Source organism: Phocoena phocoena, chromosome 11 (assembly GCF_963924675.1).
Source record: "Phocoena phocoena chromosome 11, mPhoPho1.1, whole genome shotgun sequence".
Taxonomy (NCBI): domain Eukaryota; kingdom Metazoa; phylum Chordata; class Mammalia; order Artiodactyla; family Phocoenidae; genus Phocoena; species Phocoena phocoena.
Window position 1 is genome coordinate 37,121,039 of NC_089229.1, and position 19,737 is coordinate 37,140,775.

Consider the following 19,737-nt stretch of genomic DNA (forward strand, 5'->3'; position numbering starts at 1 on the left):
ATATAATTCCCTGTGCTATACAGTAAAGCCTTGTTGTTTATTTGTTTTATGTATGGTAGTTTGCTTAAATTTCCATGCTTAGATTTTCTTTATGGTGGTCTTGTTTTAATAGATAATTGTATCTAATAATAATATATTCGGATTAATTTTTCCTGTATGATTTATTTCATGATTTTGTGCTTAGAAAACTTTATTATCTCTCTCCCCTAGATCATACACACATGTTCCCCTGTATTTCCATCTTGTTCCTTTGTAGTTGTATGTTTCACATATAATTCTTCAAACTGTTTGGCATTATTATATTATATGGTGTAAGTTTAAAATATGAGTTTATTTTTTCTCAAATAGCTAAAAATTTGTAGCTATATCATATGTTGATTTATCCTCAGTAGTTCTTTAATTAAAGTTTTTAATTAAGCCTATATTACAGATATTATCCTCTACTTTTTGCATTTTTGTACTATCTTTGTAAATTTTTGCATCATTTTAGTTTTCCTTTATTATCTACAAGGATGCTTATGATTCTGTAACGCTAAATAACAAAGTTAAATCATAGCATTAATAAGTGATGTGGCCAAGCCTGGATTTGAATGCAAATTTTCAAACTCTAAATGCCATGTAGCTGTCATCCTGCCAGTCTGTCCCCATTATATTTGTCCTCCTTTTTTTCTTCTTATTTCAGATAGCATGTATTGTTCTTATATTTTAGTGATAACACATAGTAAATGCAGTCTAACATTTTCTTACATTTCTTGTGGGACTACATTTCAAGAGTCAACTTTGTGCTACATTTTTAAGGCAATATCCCCATTACACCCTGCAATAGTCTTTTCATTAGCTTAAGGCCCCTTCCTTCCCTTAACACTTCCTCTAGTTTCCTTTTTTTGAATAATGAATACTATATCTTAGTAGTTTGCTGTTCAGCACAGATAAGATATGCATTTTCTCCTTGGAATCTTCAGGTCCACCTGGATGCTGCTAGAATACTCCTCTCAGATCTTCTGCTTGAGTACAGTTCAATGTACAAATTTCTCCTGTCTGGCAGTCTTTAGCCAGTGTGGTTCTGCAAGATTAAGGAATTATCTTGTCCTTCTCATTTTGCCTGTTCTTCCAACACTGAAAGATGGTATTTTCCCCCCCTGGATATTTTGAAATAAATGGTATTTGTTTTGCTAACCTCAGAATGGCTGCCCCAACATACAGTGCCATTCATGTCCCAGGACTGACATCCCCGTTTGGAAATTTTCTCAGTTGGCCAAACTACATCGTGGGTGCATAGTGTCCAGGGCAAATGCTTATAGAGAGGGATAGTAATGATATAAAACTGAAGAAAGCAGGTTCAGTTTTGGTACAGATCCTGTTGTTTCAAGGGCACCATCCATGTGATTTTACCTGAATCTCAAACTCATGACTTCCCTGTGTGGTGGTGTTTGTTTCACCCACCAAAATATAGAGCAGGTCTGAGTATTTGCAGAATGTGGCACATCTGCTGTGTAGCAGAGGAAATACCTCCCACAGTTTGGCAAATCAGAATTAGTACTCTCCCTTCTAGGGCCATGGAGACTTGGACACTTGTGATTTCATGGGTAATTTGAAGAGAAAGCAGAGGAGGTGGATGAGTCAATCACTGAGAAGTATTAGTCACCAACATAAGACAAAAGCCATACTTGTTTAAGAATTCTAATATTACACAAACTACAAAGATTTAAATACTTGTGACACCTCATTTCAATCCATTTCCCTGAGAACTGTTCTTGCAGTCCATGATTTCAGGCAAGCTAATGCAAAAGTTCTGCCTGCTTCTTGCCCATGCTTTGTACTTTTTCCTATCTATTCCTTTTCACGGAACCCAGCTGTGTGATGTCTTTGTGAGACATGATAAGTGGTTGTAAGTTGACTCTGACAGGTTTCCCTCTCTTACCATTTTGCTCTATTGTTTCCAACTGCCCCTACATAGTTGCTATGCTTTTCTTCATGAAAATCCAGATAAAAGTTACACTGGCCCTGAAAACCATCTGAATCATTTTCCATTCCTTCTCTACTTCACTTATCTTTAAGAGGCACACGTAATGAAGTCCTGTTCCTGTTCTCTTGGATCAACAATTTTTGGTTCAAGAGTATCTTCTATTTTTTTTCCACCTCCTCACTCAGTTATTATTTTGTACTTACTTGAAACAATTTTTCAAAACTTATAAGACAAATTGTTAGGAGTATTTTCAGTGGCTTTCTCATAGTCATATACCTGATAAATCAGTGGTAGAGCCCAAAGTGGATGCAAGGATGTTAATCTTGTAGATTTACAGTTTAAAATTCTTTCTAATATACTCATTACCTCATTGGAGGTTATAATTCATATTATAGCTAATGACTACAAACTAATATGAAATATATTTTTGATACACTATGACATAATGTGAATCCTTCATAAAGCTAAAAAAATATTGCCTTGATCATATTTGATTTTATAACAATTGATTAAAGGGAGTAAATGAGACAATAAATATAAGTGGTTAGCACAGGGTCTGGAACATAGTACTCAATAAGTCTTTGCTATCATTATTTATTAAGTGGCTAATAGATGTCAAGTAAGCTGCTATTCACTCTATGGCTAAGGAAGCCTTTAAAGCAAATTATTTAATTGTTCTGGATTTCTTTTTGGGCTTTGACATTTTCCTTGGGTTTATTATATCTACCCACTATCATTTCCAGTATAATTGAAATCTCAGTATATCATTAAGTGATTTAGAATTTACGTGTCAGAGAGTGGTATGTTTTCTTCATTTATTTAAGTTCCTTTAGTTGCATGTTGTAATGAGCCAGCCAGGTCCAGAATTGTGTTTGTTGGAAAGAAACACACTCTCATAAGTCCAGTTATGACTATTTGTCATAGTTTCTGTTTGAAAAAAATTATTAAAAACCTGTAAGATGTTTTTATGCTCTAATATTTCTTACATAATGAGTATATCAAATGAAACCTTGTGACTGAAAATAAGCAAATGCAATGTAATAACATGGCTTCAGTTAGTACCAGATACACATTAAGGCCATAGTTAGGTAAGGGTAGTTTCTAAATCTCTAATGTTTAAAATTAAAGTGTGTAATAATTTATTTCATAAATACACAAAGGCATTTTTTTTTACAAAGGGTGCCTAACAACTTCTCTGTATGAAACACTATCAGGCTGTATTTCCATTAGCAACCTAGGATGAAAATGACCACCACAGCAATGTCCTTAATACCTCCTTTTCATAGAAGGCATATTTATGGTTATGATTGGGATTCCAAGACTCAGATCCTTCTATTTTCACAGTCTTCAAAGACAAGATCTTTTTATACATTGTTTCTTGCTCTTTCAATTGTCCAAAGTTAACCTTCTGTTCCTTCTGGTGGTTGTGACACTGATCTCTATTCTTCCTCTGGTCTGTGTGAATGATTCAGAAACAAGAAGAAACTGAACATATGTGTATTGCTTACCATCAGTCAGGGCTTTCTGCCTATGCATTATCCTCTTTTGCCCCAATATAAAACAAACCCATGTCAGAAGAGGTACCGTGTCTGAATATGAAGTGAGATAAATCAGAGAAGCATAACATGTAGGATGTGACATATCCCTTGCAGAGAAGCAGAGCCCCAGTTTTCTTTGAGAAGGAAAGGCTGAACCTGCCAGGAACACATATCCTTTTGCATTGTTTAGTTGCTTGCATTGAGAAATGCAGATGAAGAAGCTTGATTACATTCGGAAAGAGGCACACCCAGTTATTGGAGTGTGCTCATGGTAAATCTCTCTCTTTTCATTACTCCATGTTTCCATTCTTTGCTCTATCTTGTGTCCCAGTCTAAAGAAAATCTCAGTTATCTGTAGGTCAATCCCACTAAAGTATTGATCTGAGAGTAATTTAAGGGAAAGGTTTTCAGACTAGATGTGTGTATGTGTGTGTGTGCCAAGAGGTAAAAGAGAGAATTTGAAGGTCTGGAATAAACATAGTATATCTAGTTAGGAGTGCAGTCAATTGCATGTCAAAGAAACCTGCCTACATACTCAACTAAATAGAGATATAATCTAGTTGTGCTATCAAATATAGTGGCCACTAGCCGTACATGGCTCTTAGTTAAATTTTAAAATACATTAAATTAAAAATTCATTCTTCAGTCTTACTAGCTGCATTTCAAATGCTCTATAACTTTGTGAGGACAGTGGCTACTGTATTGGGCAGCACACAACACAGAAATTTCCACTGGACAACAATGGCAGTCACAGCACTGGTGACACTCAGCCTCCTTCTAGATTCTTACTAGATTGTTCATTGTGTATACTTGTCCATGAGTCGAAGGTCAATGCTCCAGGCAAGAAAAAGGGAAAGAGTAAGAGCCAACAAGCTGATTATAGCTGATTCTCTTCTCAATTATTTTTTCCAGAAAAATAACAACTTTTCCAGAATCTCCAGCTACTAGGCTCTTTATAGCACATGGAACTGAAATGGGTCATATGGCTTCCCCTGACTGTGAGAAGGTATAGGGTGATGGATATTTCTATTGACACCTTGCTACTACAAACAAAGTCAGAGTTGTGATGTAAGACAGAAAGAAAGAATCAAAATTGAGTAGGCAACATCAGAGTTTGAAACTCATGGGATACCTCCTTTACAGCATCAATTTTACTCAACTTTAAGCAATTTAAAAGATTTGCTTTAAATTTTTGATAAGCAAATTTTAAGTAATTTAGAATATTACAGTGCACATTAAAAGAAAGATGAATATGATATACTGTACAGTAGAATATAAAGTTATCACGGCTTTTTAGATAGAGCTTGATAATACAAAGAAATGTCCTTTGGCATGACCACTTTAATATATACATCCACAAACTTTGGGGATCCTTATTCTTCCTCTTCTGCTATTAGGAGGATTTTAGTTAATTATTTTTAAAATATCTATCTATCTATATATAAAATATACATAGTACTTCCTTTATTAGTAGATTTTTCATTTTTGTAGGAGGCTGTAAAGAATTGATAAGTCTTCAGGATGTCAGGAAATAACGAACTCTCCACCATGGTGAGAGTTGAAAAGATTTTGGTTGTTTGGGCTTGTGTGGGAACCAAAGCTTTCTGCAGTCCCTCAGATAAGCCTCAGTGACTATTAAGTATAACTCGTGATATTAATCATCTCCCTTAAAATGCCCTTTAAACTTTATATACCATCTTCTTAAAATTAGAAATTAGATTTTGGATTTCCAAATAATATGGTGATGGAAAGAAAGCATCAATCTAATTCTTCTGCCATCAAATGATTACTCTCATTTACACAGGATGTGACTGTGCATTTACAGGCGCCTTTGTTTTGAAAGTCCTGTAGAAGGTCTTTTCTAAGGTAGCATTTTTGTGTGTGTTTGTGGGGAGAATGATACCTTTTTCCTTTCCTGCAAAATAAGTGATTTTTTGGAATGGCTTGTCTTTCTTTATTCCAATCACATTAACTTTCTTAAAAAGTACGATTTCTTTAATGACCATTATAGATCTTCCAGGAGCTGAGCCCAATCGACTTCCTTGATCATGATTTTAGGGCCCTCTGTGTCTTTTCCTAAGCCTCTACTTTGAACAAATATGATGACTCATATTCCTCGACAATGCTATTTGCTCCCTCTTAGAGTTTTAATAATGCTGTTCCCTTCACCAGCATGGACACAGACTTAACGTACCACATGCATGGTCCCACCGAAGGCTGGTCTCAGTAGGGAAGAGCTATGATTTTGTAGAAAAAGTGACCAACAGTGGATCAATTGTCTATAATTTTCCTGACTGCGCCCCCACATTCCAAAATTTTCAATTAAAAAGTGGGATTTTGATACATCATCATTCCTTAGCAACTTCATCCTGAAAGCTGCATATTAGTCACAAATATTAAAAACAGAAATGACCCTTCATTTTGTCTCTGTAGCTGTGTGGTTTATGTAATAATTTAAAATATTTAATATTCCTCAAAATGCAGCATCTTATTCTGTAGCATTGACAAACTTCTACATGTTGTTGTGCTTGGCACTCTTCTAGGTAAAGAAAAGGAAAGGAAATAACAGAGGGGACTCTGCTCTCTCCCTTATACTTACAATTTCAAATGGATACTAGGGCATAGATAAACGCAACCAATAGCAACAAGTGAATAAATTGAAGCATTTATGTTTCAAACGTGAAAATTGAAGTAGTAGAGATTTTACATTTGCATTTGTTGGAATGACAAGATGGTAAAGAAATTCAAAAGGTCACTGAATTCATTGTTTTAAACTCTTTAAACTATACGGTACATACATAAAAGTACACAAATCATAACTGTATTGCTTAAGTACTAAAATAAACACACCTCTGTAACCACTACATATATCATCATGCACTTTGAGAAGGCTCCTTCATGTCACTCTCCAGTGCTCTCTCCACAGATAACTGCTATTCTGACTTGAATCACAAAAAAAATATTTTTGTTGCCTTTTTTGCATTTTACAGGAGTGGAATCATACACTGTATATTCTTTTTTGCATGGACTCTTTTGTCCAACATAATACATCTGAGATTACCCATGTTGTGTGTAGCAGTGATTTATTTATATTTATTTTTTATACAGCAGGTTCTTATTAGTTATCTATTTTATACATATGGATGTATATATGTCAATCCCAATCTCCCAACTCACCCCACCACCAACGCACCCCTACTTTCCCCCCTTGGTGTCCATATGTTTGTTTTCTACATCTGTGTCTCTATTTCTGCCTTGCAAACTGGTTCATCTGTACCATTCTTCCAGATTCAATATGTACGTATTCATATATGATATTTGTTTTTCTCTTTCTGACTTACTTCACTCTGAATGACTGTCTCTAGGTCCATCCAAGTCTCTAAAAATAACTTAGCTTTGTTCCTTTTTATGGCTGAGTATTATTCCATTGTATTTATGTACCACATCTTCTTTACCCATTCGTCTGTCGGCGGGCATTTAGGTTGTTTCCATGACCTGGCTTTTGGAAATAGTGCTGCAATGAACATTGGGTTGCATGTGTCTTTTTGAATTATGGTTTTCTCTGGGTATATGCCCAGTAGTGGGATTGCTGGGTCGTATGGTAGTTCTAGTTTTAGTTTTTTAAGGAACCTCCATACTGTTCTCCATAGTGGCCGCATCAATTTACATTCCCACCAGCAGTGTAAGAGGGTTGCCTTTTCTCCACACCCTCTCAGCATTTGCTGTTTGTAGATTTTCTGATGATGCCCATTCTAACTGGTGTGAGGTGATACCTCATTGTAGTTTTGATTTGCATTTCTCTAATGATTAGTGATGTTGAGAAGCTTTTCATGTGCTTCTTGGACATCTGTATGTCTTCTATGGAGAAATGTCTATTTAGGTCTTCTGCTCATTTTTTGATTGGGTTGTTTGTTCTCTTGATATTGAGCTGCTGAGCTGTTTATATATTTTGGAGATTAATTCTTTGTCCATTGATTCGTTTGCAAACATTTTCTCTGATCCTGAGGGTTGCCTTTTCTTCGTCTCTGTAGTTCCCTTTGCTGTGCAAAAGCTTTAAGTTTCATTAGGTCCCATTTGTTTATTTTGGTTTTTTCCCCATTACTCTAGGAGGTGTATCAAAACAGATCTTACTGTGATTTATGTCAAAGAGTATTCTTCCTATGTTTTCCTCTAAGAGTTTTATAGTGTCCAGTCACACATTTAGGTATTTAATCTATTGTGACTTTATTTTTGTGTTTGGTGTTAGGGAATGTTCTAATTTCATTCTTTTATATGTAACTGTCCAGTTTTCCCAGCATCACTTATCGAAGAGACTGCCTTTTCTCTATTGCATATCCTTGCCTCATTTATCAGAGATTAGTTGACCATAGGTGCGTGGGTTTATCTCTGGGCTTTCTATCCTGTTCCATTGATCTATATTTCTGTTTTTGTGCCAGTACCATATTGTCTTGATTACTATAGCTTTGTGGTATAGTCTGAAGTCAGGGAGTCTCATTCCTCCAGCTCCGTTTTTTTTCCCTTAAGATTGCTTTGACTATTCGGGGTCTTTTGGGTCTCCATACAAATTTTAAGATTTTTGGTTCTAGTTTCGTAAACAATGTCATTGGTACTTTGACAGGGATTGCACTGAATCTGTAGATTGCTTTGGGCAGTATAGTCATTTTCACAATACTGATTCTTCCAATCCAAAAACGTGGTATATCTCTCCATCTGTTTGTTTCATCTTTGATTTCTTTCATCAGTGTCTTATAGTTTTCTGAGTACAGGTCTTTTACCTCCTTAGGTAGGTTTATTTCTAGGTATTTTATTCTTTTTTTGCAACGATGAGTGGGATTGTTTCTTTAATTTCCCTCTCAGATTTCTCATCATTAGTGTATAGAAATGCCAGAGATTTCTGTGCATTAATTTTGCAACCTGCAACTTTACCAAATTCACTGATTATCTCTAGTAGTTTTCTGGTGGCATCTTTAGGATTCTCTGTGTATAGTAAGTATCATGTCATCTGCAAACAGTAACAATTTTACTTCTTCTTTTCCAATTTGTATTCCTTTTATTCATTTTTCTTCTCTGATTGCTGTGGCTAGAACTTCCAAAACTATGTTGAATATTAGTGAACATCCTTGTCTTGTTCCTGATCTTAGAGGAAATGCTTTCAGTTCTTCACCACTGAGAACAATGCTGGCTGTGGTTTGTCGTATATGGCCGTTATTATGTTAAGGGAGGTTCCCTCTATGCCTACTTTCTGGAGAGTTTTTATCATAAATGGGTGTTGAATTTTGTCAAAAGCTTTTTCTCTGTCTACTGAGATGATCATATGGTTTTTATTCTTCAATTTGTTAATATGGTGTATCACATTGATTGATTTGCATATATTGAATCCTTGCATGCCTGGGATATATCCCACTTGATCATGGTGTATGATCCTTTTAATGTGCTGTTGGATTCTGTTTGCTAGTATTTTGTAGAGGATTTTTGCATCTATATTCATCAGTCATATTGGTCTGTAATTTTCTTTTTTGTAGTATCTTTGTCTGGTTTGGGTATCAAGGTGATGGTGGCCTCATAGAATGAGTTAGGGAGTGTTCCTTCCTCTGCAAATTTTTGGAAGAGTTTGAGAAGGATAGGTGTTAGCTCTTCTCTAAATGTTTGATAGAATTCACCTGTGAAGCCATCTGGTCCTGGGCTTTTGTTTGTTGGAAGATTTTTTTTTTTTTTCGGTATGCACGCCTCTCACTGTTGTGGCCTCTCCCATTGTGGAGCACAGGCTCCAGACACACAGGCTCAGTGGCCATGGCTCACAGGCCCAGCCGCTCTGTGGCATGTGGGATCTTCCTGGACCGGGGCACAAACCCATTTCCCCTGCATCGGCAGGTGGACTCTCAACCACTGTGCCACCAGGGAAGCCCTGTTGGAAGATTTTTAACCACAGTTTCAATTTCTTTACTTGTGATTGGTCTGTTCATCTTCTATTTCTTCCTGGTTCAGTCTTGGAAGGTGATAAATTTCTAAGAATTTGTCTATTTCTTCCAGGTTGTCCATTTTATTGGCATAGAGTTGTTTGTAGTGGTGTCTCATGATGCTTTGTACTTCTGCCGTGTCCATGGTAACTTCTCTTTTTTCATTTCTAATTTTATTGATTTGAATCCTCTCCCTCTTTTTCTTGATGAGTCTGGCTAATGGTTTATCAATTTGGTTAATCTTCTCAAAGAACTAGCTTTTAGTTTTATTGATCTTTGCTATTGTTTTCTTTGTTTCTATTTCATTTATTTCTGCTCTGATTTTTATGATTTCTTTCCTTCTACTAACTTTGGGTATTGTTTGTTCTTCTTTCTCTAGTTCCTTTAGATGTAAGGTTAGATTGTTTATTTGAGATTTTTCTCATTTCTTGAGGTAGGCTTGCATTGCTATAAGACTTCCATCTTAGAACTGCTTTTGCTGCATCCCATAGGTTTTGGATTATCATGTTTTCATTGTCATTTGTCTCTAGGTATTTTTTGATTTCCTCTTTGATTTCTTCAGTGATCTCTTGGTTACTTAGCAATGTATTGTTTACCCTCCATGAGTTTGTGTTTTTTACGTGTTTTTCCCTATAACTGATTTCTAATCTCAAAGTATTGTTGTCAGAAAAGATGTTTAATATGATTTAAATATTCTTAAATTTACTGAGGCTTGATTTGTGACCCAAGATGTGATCTATTCTGGAGAATGTTTTGCACTTGAGAAGAAAGTGTAATCTGCTGTTTTTGGATGGAATACCTATAAATATCAGTTAAATCTATCTGGTCTACTGTGTTGTTTAAAACTTGTGTTTCCTTACTTATTTTCTGTCTGGGTGATCTGTCCATTGGTGTAAGTGAGGTGTTAAAAGTCCCCCGCTATTATTGTGTTACTGTCGACTTCCTCTTTTATAGCTGTTAGCAGTTGCCTTATGTATTAAGGTGCTTATGTATTAAGGTGTATTAAGGTGCTCCCATGTTGGGTGCATATATATTTATAATTGTTATATCTTATTCTTGGATTAATCCCTTGATCATTATGTAGTGTCCTTCCTTGTCTCTTGTAACATTCTTTATTTTAAAGTCTATTTTATCTGAAATGAGTATTGCTAGTCCAGCTTTCTTTTGATTTCCATTTGCATGGAATATCTTTTTCCATCCCCTCACTCTCAGACTGTATGTGTCTGTAGGTCTGAAGAGGGTCTCTTGTAGACACCATATAGATGGTGGTGTCTATTCAGTGAGCCTGTGTCTTTTGGTTGGAGCGTTTAATCCATTCACATTTAAGGTAATTATTGATATGTAAGTTCCTATTACCATTTTCTTAATTGTTTTGGGTTTGTTTTCGTAGGTCTTTTTCTTCTCTTGTGTTTCCCACTTATAAAAGTTCCTTTAACATTTGTTGTAGAGCTGGTTTGGTGCTGCTGAATTCTCCTAGATTTTGCTTGTCTGTAATGCTTTTGATTTCTCCGTAGATTCTGAATGAGATCCTTGCCAGGAACAGTAATCTTGGTTGTAGGTTCTTCCCTTTCATCACTTTAAATATATTGTGGCACTCCCTTCTGGCTTGTGCCGTTTCTGCTGAGAAATCAGCTGTTAACCCTATGGGTGTTCCCTTGTTTGTTATTTGTTGTTTCTCCCTTGTTGCTTTTAATAATTTTTCTTTGTCTTTAATTTTTGTCAGTTTGATTACTATGTGTCTCGGCCTGCTTCTCCTTGGGTTTATCCTGCCTGGGACTCTCTGCACTTCCTGGACTTGGGTTGCTATTTCCTTTCTCATGTTAGGGAAGTTTTAAACTATAATCTCTTCAAATATTTTCTTGGGTCCTTTCTCTCTCTCTCTTCTCCTTCTGGGACCCCTATAATGCAAATGCTGGTGCATTTAATGTTGTCCCAGAGGTCTCTTGGGCTGTCTTCATTTCTTTTCATTCTTTTTTCTTTATTTTTTCCATGGCAGTGAATTCCACCATTCTGTCTTCCAGGTCACTTATCCATTTTTCTGCCTCAGTTATTCTTCTATTGGTTCCTTCTAGTGTATTCTTCATTTCATTTATTGTATTGTTCATCTCTTTGTTCTTTAATTCTTCTAGGTCTTTGTTAAACATTTCTTGCATCTTCTCAATCTTTGCCTCCATTCTTTTTCCAAGGTCCTGGATCATCTTCACTATCATTATTCTGAATTTTTTTTTCTGGAAGGTTGCCTATCTCCACTTCATTTAGTTGTTTTCTGGGGTTTTATCTTGTTTCTTCATCTGATACATAGTCCTCTGCCTTTTCATTTTGTCTATCTTTCTGTGAATGTGGTTTTCATTCCACAGGCTGCAGGGCTGTAGTTCTTCTTGCTTCTGCTGTCTGTCTTCTGGTGGATGAGGCTATCTAAGAGGCTTGTGCAAGCTTCCAGATGGGAGAGACTGGTGGTGGCTAGAGCTGGATGTTGCTCTGGTGGGCAGAGCTCAGTAAAAGTGTAATCTGATTGTCTGCTGATGAGTGGGGCTGGGTTCCCTCCCTGTTGGTTGTTTGGCCTGAGGCAACCCAGCATGGGAAGCTATAAGCTCTTTGATGGGGCTAATGGCAGACTCCAGGAGGGCTCATGCCAAGGAGTACTTCCCAGAACTTCTGCTGCCAGTGTCTTTGTCCCTGTGGTTAGCCACAGCCACCCCCTGCCTCTGCAGGAGACCCTCTAACACTAGCAGGTAGGTCTGGTTCAGTCTCCCATGTGTTCACTGCTCCTTCCCCTTGGATCCTGATGTGCACACTACTTTGTGTGTGCCCTCCAAGAGTGGAGTCTCTGTCAAAATCCTACAATCAAATCCTGCTAGCCTTCAAAGTCTGATTCTGTGGGAATTTCTCTTCCCGTTGCTGGACCTCGGGGTTGGGAAGCCTGACAGTGGGCTCAGAACCCTCACTCCAGTGGGTGAACTTCTGTGGTATAAGTGCTCTCCAGTTTGCCAGTCACCCACCTGGCAGTTATGGGATTTGATATATTGTGATTGCACCTCTTGTACCATCTCATTGCGGCTTCTCCTTTGTCTTTGGATGTGGGGTACCTTTTTTTGGTGAGTTCCAGTGTCTTCCTGTCAATGATTGTTCAGCAGTTAATTATGATTCCAGTGCTCTCACAAGAGGGAGTGAGCACATGTCCTTTTACTCTACCATCTTGAACCACTCCCCCTAGCAGTGATCTTGTTTATCATTGCTGTTCTGTACTCCATTTTAAGAACGTAACATTATTTACTTATTCTACTGCTGATGGTTATTTGTTTTCTTTTCCAGTTTAGTGTTATTATGATGAGTACTGTAATGAATATGTAGCACTGTGTTCATGTTACATGTTTCTGTTCACAATTCTACTGTACATTGTATATTGTATCTACCTGGGGGTGGAATTGAAGAGATGATTAAAGTCTGATTTGTTAGAAACTACAAAACCGTTTTCCAAGGAGATTGTACCAATTTCTGCCCCAGCAGCTCTACATGAGAGTTCAAATTGTTCCTCATCCTCACTGACACTTGGCATTGCCAGCTATGCCAGCTATTTTTTAAGGCTTTCTTTTGGGTGTAGTGTGGTATCTCATTGTTGGTTTTCATTTTACTTTTCCCTGATGATTAAGGATGTGAAACACTTCTTCACAATGAAGTGAAAATAGAAATGAAGTTTTCCCTCTACTAAAAGCAAAGAAAACAAAGCGAACAATAAACAGGCTAGAAAAGAAACATAACCTGGCCTGAAAGAGTTAATCACTCCTAGTTTTATTTTAACTGTTGCTAATCTGTAGTGTCTGTAGTTAGATTTGTCCTTCACAAAGCTAACCTGTCACCCCTAATCCTATGTAATTTAGGTAATTTCTCTTGTAGCAAATCACACCTTGTAGCTGTTTGCATTTCAAAAAGGAGGTCACAGACAGATAACCCAGAGATGAAGGGACCCATTTACCAGGCTTCCTGATGCCAGCAGTGACTGTTTTAAAATATTGCAAGAAGAATGCAATACCTTCACCGCTTTGATCTTTATCACTTACCCTGGATGGTGAGTTCCACCTCTAAGACCCCCTGTAATTCCCCTGGACAGGGGGGCAGTTTTTGAGGCACTGGCCTGCTGTGTCTTCCCTTTGCCTTTGCAAAGAAAATAAAAAACCTCTCTATTTCTTATCCTCCAAATCTGTCTCCTTATTTCTATTCAGCATCGGTGCACAGGGAGCCAAAATTTGTTGGCAACAATATACCTAAAGGCAATTTGGATTTCCTCTTTTGTGAAGAGCTTGATCAAGTCATTTGTTTATCTTTTTTTGGAAAGGGTCATCTATCTTCTTTTTCTTGTTGGATTTTTTGAATGTGAAATATTCTGAATGAAAGTTCTCTTTAGATGTAAGTATTACAAATATCATCTCTCTGAAGCTTGGCTTTATATAGGGCCATTTGATAAATAAGTTTTAATAAAAATGTATTGCAACTGGAGAGACATTGGTACCACGCAGCAGAACTTAATAAAAATTGCTATAGGACTCTGTCTTATTCATCAGTATTTCCTTCCCCCCCCAGCTTTTTTTGATGGTCTATTTAATCAATTTGTGCCCATAAGTTCCTGTAAATCTGTGCTATAATTCCCTTTACTCTCCTGTTCCAATCCTTAAATATCTTTGTTTTCAGATATTTATTTTACTTGTGAATAAAAATACATTTGTGACAGGAAAATATTAAATATTTCAAGGCCCCAAAGCTTTATAAGGAACATGCGTTGCTTGCTGAGCTGGGTGATAAGAATGAAGAAATTTGCAAGACCTGAGAGGCTGAGGGATAACTGCATTCTGCTGAAGAAGAACCCTGAGGGCAGATTTCAGAGGTTGAAAAGCTGTAGTCCTGAGGCTAGAGAGGCCTGTGTGGAAAGAGAGCTACAGGAGGAGGAAGGAATAGAAGGTGCTTAGATTTTTCTGAAGTTCTGCTATGTGGTTGCAGTAAATCTCCATTTTCAGTAAAATCTACATTGCAAGTTGTTGCTTTTTAGAATTGTACTTTGGGGAAGGGTGTGCAAAAAGTTTCTTACTCAGGATGGGAAAAATAAATGAGATGCTCACCATGGGAACCCCATCACACTTGGGTTACCTGCAATTCTAACTTAATATCTGCACAGTGTAAATATGCTATTTTTCAGTTGCATTTTCAGTTAACAATAGGAAAATGATTTATAGCCCTACAGCAATGTATTTATTACAACAAATAAAATTATATCATATTTTTCCAATCCACTATACTTCTCTAAAGAGTAGACATGTGAGAATTATACCACAATATATTTGACTTGGGCTTACCTTTGAAAATTAGTCTTTTTTTGCTACATCATATTCATACTGTTAATTAATTTACATTGGTAATATAGAAGGTCACTTGCTATTTTGTATTTACAAAGTAGGTTTTATCTTATTTGATGTACTTTAGCCATGTTCTTGTTCTTCCCTCTCAATTACATAATTTAAGAGGAAGTGTGGTTTTATTGTGTCCAGAAAAAAAGAATACTGATAAGAATGAACAGTAAAAGTAATAATTGCCTGTCTTTTATATTGACATTTCTTTTTGAAAAAAAATGAATGTTGTACCTTCAGAGGGTACTATCAGTACTATTATGCTTAAAAACCATATTTTATTATGGTATACCACTAATCTTTCCTCTTCCACTTGATTCTCTAATGTTTTCTCTTCTATAGCATTAGAAATTGATAAAATTAACTGAACTACTCCCTGACAGATGATAACTCCTGCCCTCCTTCCCACAAAAGAAAGACTTTCACCTAAGATTACTATCAAAAGAATTTCAAGATGTCTACAATTTTGTATGCATGTAAAATTCTTGTAACATGTACATTCACAAAGGCATGTACATTTATTGCTAAAATTATCATTGGCGAGAACTGATATAATGGGGAGGGGTGCCAATGCCCTGGCAGATGAAAAAGGGAGAAGATGATTTCTACAAAGAACCTGAGTGTCAAAACGAGAGTCTTGATGGAATGCTTTGTTTAGACTTTTGACAGAGATTTTCAAAGTCATGAACTTTAAATATTGTTAATTCCAACATTTTAAAAATGACAGGTAACTCATTTTGTATTATATCTTCTACCCCCAAAAGTTAATTTTTTGTCTTTGGTTGTCAAGGGCTGATTAGGTAGCATAGAAACTGATTACTAAAAGATTCCTTTTTTAAATTAAGGAATTCATGTCTACAACCTTCCAGAATGAAAAAGATTTCTACTCTTTTGCCACTGGGATGAAGAGATTTTTTTTGCTAATGGAATGCACATGAAATCAGGCAAAACATTCAACATTCAACAGACACAAAGGGAATATTTGTTGAAGTGCCTCCTCCTTTTTAGAGTCTGGACATAGGAAAGTACTATTTCTGTACATTCTGCCTTCCACGTGCCTATGAAAAGTGACCATCAAAAATTCCCAGCAGCCAGTGGCACCTCCTGTTGGAAAAGTTACTCTGCATGAGTTTCAACACTCAAGGAAGGTGTCCTAAATATTCTTTTACTTCTTTCATTAGTCTGGAGAGAATGTTACTGCACAGGTGCCAATTCTGCTTGTGACTTTTTTGTCTCCTAAGTTGCCTTAAAACTGGTATCTAAATAAGGCAGGCTATTACTCTATGCATATTTTACTGAATCAGGGGACATGTGTCACACAAGAGCAATACAGAGTGTCCCCAGTCCTGCTGAATGTTTTCCCTGCCATCGGTTTCAGGATTCTTCACTTTGCTTCTCTCACCTAGCTCTAACAAGCAAACAGAGAAGGTAGCAGCCATCTCATTGGTTTTTCTTTCATCCAGTATGTATCACCCTGTTGATAATTTTGTTTTCTTGAGGCCAAATATCATTAAAAGCAAAAACAAATTACTAAAGGCAGTATGTTGTCGTATGAAGAGAGGGCTTTGGAGCCAAGGGTTTTCAGTTTAAAAGTGGCTTTATCATCTACTCAGGAGTGGGGACTTAGTCAAGTTAAATATCTTCTATGACTTAGTTTCCCTAATATAAGATGGTGAAAACAACACCTAGCAGGAGGTGCTATGTAATTAGATATATGAGATATATAATGTTCTTATAACAGGTGTGATTTAAATAATAGCCAGAAGTCAAAAGTAAAATTCAATTTCTCTGTCCGTAAGCAGCTTGGAATATAATTGGAAATACATCACACACACACACACACACACACACACACACACACACACACACACAATCAGTATTACGATATAGTATATAATTTTGCCAGATGATTGATAGGGATGATTACTAGGGAATTTTAGAAGGCCAAGAAAAATATTCTGTGACATTCATAAGCTAGTGACCTTTTCTGAGACAAAAGCACCACAGTGAAATCATTGTCTTAGGCAGGTTCTTTTGACAGCAGTTGGCCCAAGACACCAGATGTGGCTGTGGAAAGTTAGAAAGCTACTGCACAAATTTAACAATGTGCTAAAGGCCAGAATTGTACAGACAGATAATTCTGTTTACGCTAAAATTAAAAACATTTAAGTACTGAGGGGAGTAAGCAGTACAAATAGGTAATTCACTCACCAACGTTAAACGGAGATGAGCATAACTTTCTTCCGCAGATAGACTGGTAGCATCGATTTGAAATGAACTAAATTGCACCGAGCTACTCATTAATCCATAGAAAACCAACTGGGGCTGTGAATAAGTACCTTTCCAAATTTTTTCCCTAGCAACTCTACATCCTGGTGTTAGTGTTGAATTTAATAAAACAGGGCCAAAGAAGCTGTGGCAACTGAAGCATGAAGCTTAGCTGCAGAGCTGAGGGAGGCCACACAGGGCTTTATCTTGACCATTTCCCAAAGATATGTAATATCCACAGAATGTACCTCAGGATTTGCTCCCCTCCAAATTCTTAGTCCTCCCCTTACTCTTGGCCTCCTACATACAGATGTAGAAAAGATTCATATCCTAGTGCCTAATACAGTAATAATAATAACTGTATTAGTCTCCATTTGCTTAGTACTTTACAGTTGTCAAAGTGCAGTCACATATTTTCAGTAGTTTTTATTGTTTGTGTTTCCTAAATTTCTAAAGACATTTTAAAAAAATACTTTATTTTTTCAAAAGTTGTATAATATTCACATATTACTGGAGGCTTTTCTGAGAATTAAATTAAAAAATCATTTAAGATGTCCCTATTTTCAAATAACTTTAGACATATTAGATGAATGGAAATATAAGAAGTTTAATCAGAATAATTATGTTTCTTGGTAGGAAAGGAAATGGAAGTGTGAAGAATCTGGATTTTGCTTAAGAAATCAAAATGAGATGTTCGAAATGGGGCCTTGAAGATTCTGGGCAAAAGAGAAAACAGTAACATTTCCCCCTATATCTCAGTTCAGCTTCTTTAATGAATCTGTGTAGCATTAATATGGTTTTATAAGTCTTTAGAGAAAGAGATTGGAGTTTCCAGGACTGTAAACATAGACACTGAGAATAACAAGTATTCTCTGAGTATTGAAAGTGACTCTTAAACACAGCACGCTCAAAGACAAATACCGGAGTCGACAAGCACGTCTTGCTCATCATCAAGTCTAATAAAGATGAGCTGGGCAAGTTGCAATGTATCTACCAGCGTTTCTGACAAGGAAATGAATATTTTTAAGAAGTATTGCCCTGAGTGGATGATTCAGCTCTTCAACTACAGGAAATCAGTAGTAAAGCACAAAAAGCCAAAAACAAGTCAAATAGAGAGCCTTTTACTCTGTGGTGTGTGTGTGTGTGTGTGTAAGGGAAAGAAAAGCATCTAGTATAGGTAAAAAGTTGAGGTTAAAAAAACATTGGAAATGATTTTTTAAGTGCTATAAAACATTGAGTATTTCAAAGCAATGCTTCTGAGGTTTCCGTTGATACTATGTTTTCTAAGAGTTTAAACATACTATTTGGGGAGGGTGCAGAAATAATGAGACTTAATCATGCTATCTCTATCTTTTGGTCTGTTCAAATATGTTGTGAATATAAATTTAATCTACAGCCAATATGAGACTCTGTCCAGGGATATTTTAATATGACAATTTAATAATAATAATGTTTAAAGTATTATTAAAATGAGAAGTCTGGGCATTGCTCATGTTTTTCACTTGCTAGGTAAGGTCACAGCAGAAGGTAGACATTTCAAAACAGCAGTTTACTGAATACAACTGGCCATACTTAATGCAAGAGTTAAAAGTTAGATTTTATTAAAAAATGAAAAGTCTTGGACAAATATAAAACTGGATGTGACACCATAACAACAGCAAGCATAATTCAAGTGTCTCCTGAGCAAAACAAGAAATACTGTCATTCTGGTTATATAAAGAGTGTCAGAGCTTCCCTGGTGGTGCAGGGGTTAAGAATCCGCCTGCTAATGCAAGGGACACAGGTTTGAGCTATGGTCTGGGAAGATCCCACATGCCGCGGATCAACTAAGCCCGTGTGCCATAACTACTGAGCCTGCACTCTAGAGCCCGCGAGCCACAACTACTGAAGCTCACATGCCTAGAGCCCGTGCTCCGCAACAAGAGAAGCCACCGCAATGAGAATCCCGCACGCCGCGACGAAGAGTAGCCTCTGCTCGCTGCAACTAGAGAAAGCCCACACGCAGCAACAGACCCACCTCAGCCAATAAACAAACAAACAAACAAACAAATAAATAAATAAGAGTGTCAAATGCCCATTTGGTTTAGCAACATGAAGGTCAAAGTTGACATTAGCTAGAGAATATTGGTGTGGGTTGTAGAATGAGTGGGAGCTAATGAAATGGAGAGATTACAGATGAATATATCAGGGGATTGGCTGTAAATGGGAAGAGATCTAGAGTAGTAACTGGGAGAGTAGATGGGTCCTAGGAGGGATTTAAAAGATGGATGAGACTTGAGCAGGTTTATATGTTTGAAATAAAGAGTCAAAAGAAAGCAAGAGGTTGATAACCAAAAAGAGAAAGAAGATCAGTAGAACAAAACATGGTGAGTGCTCCAGAGCACTGGCATATATTTTAAACCAATTTAAATGAATTTTGAACATTCTATACAAAGTTCAGTTTTACTTGTGTGAAACAAACCTAAAGAGAATTAGAACCAACAGAAATAACAGAAAAATTACTCTTACTAAGAAGGGATAAAATAATAAGCTATGAAGACAAGGCTTCAGTAGTTTGAAATGAATTTCCTTATAAAATACATTAAATAAATGAGAAAATATTAAGAAGACTG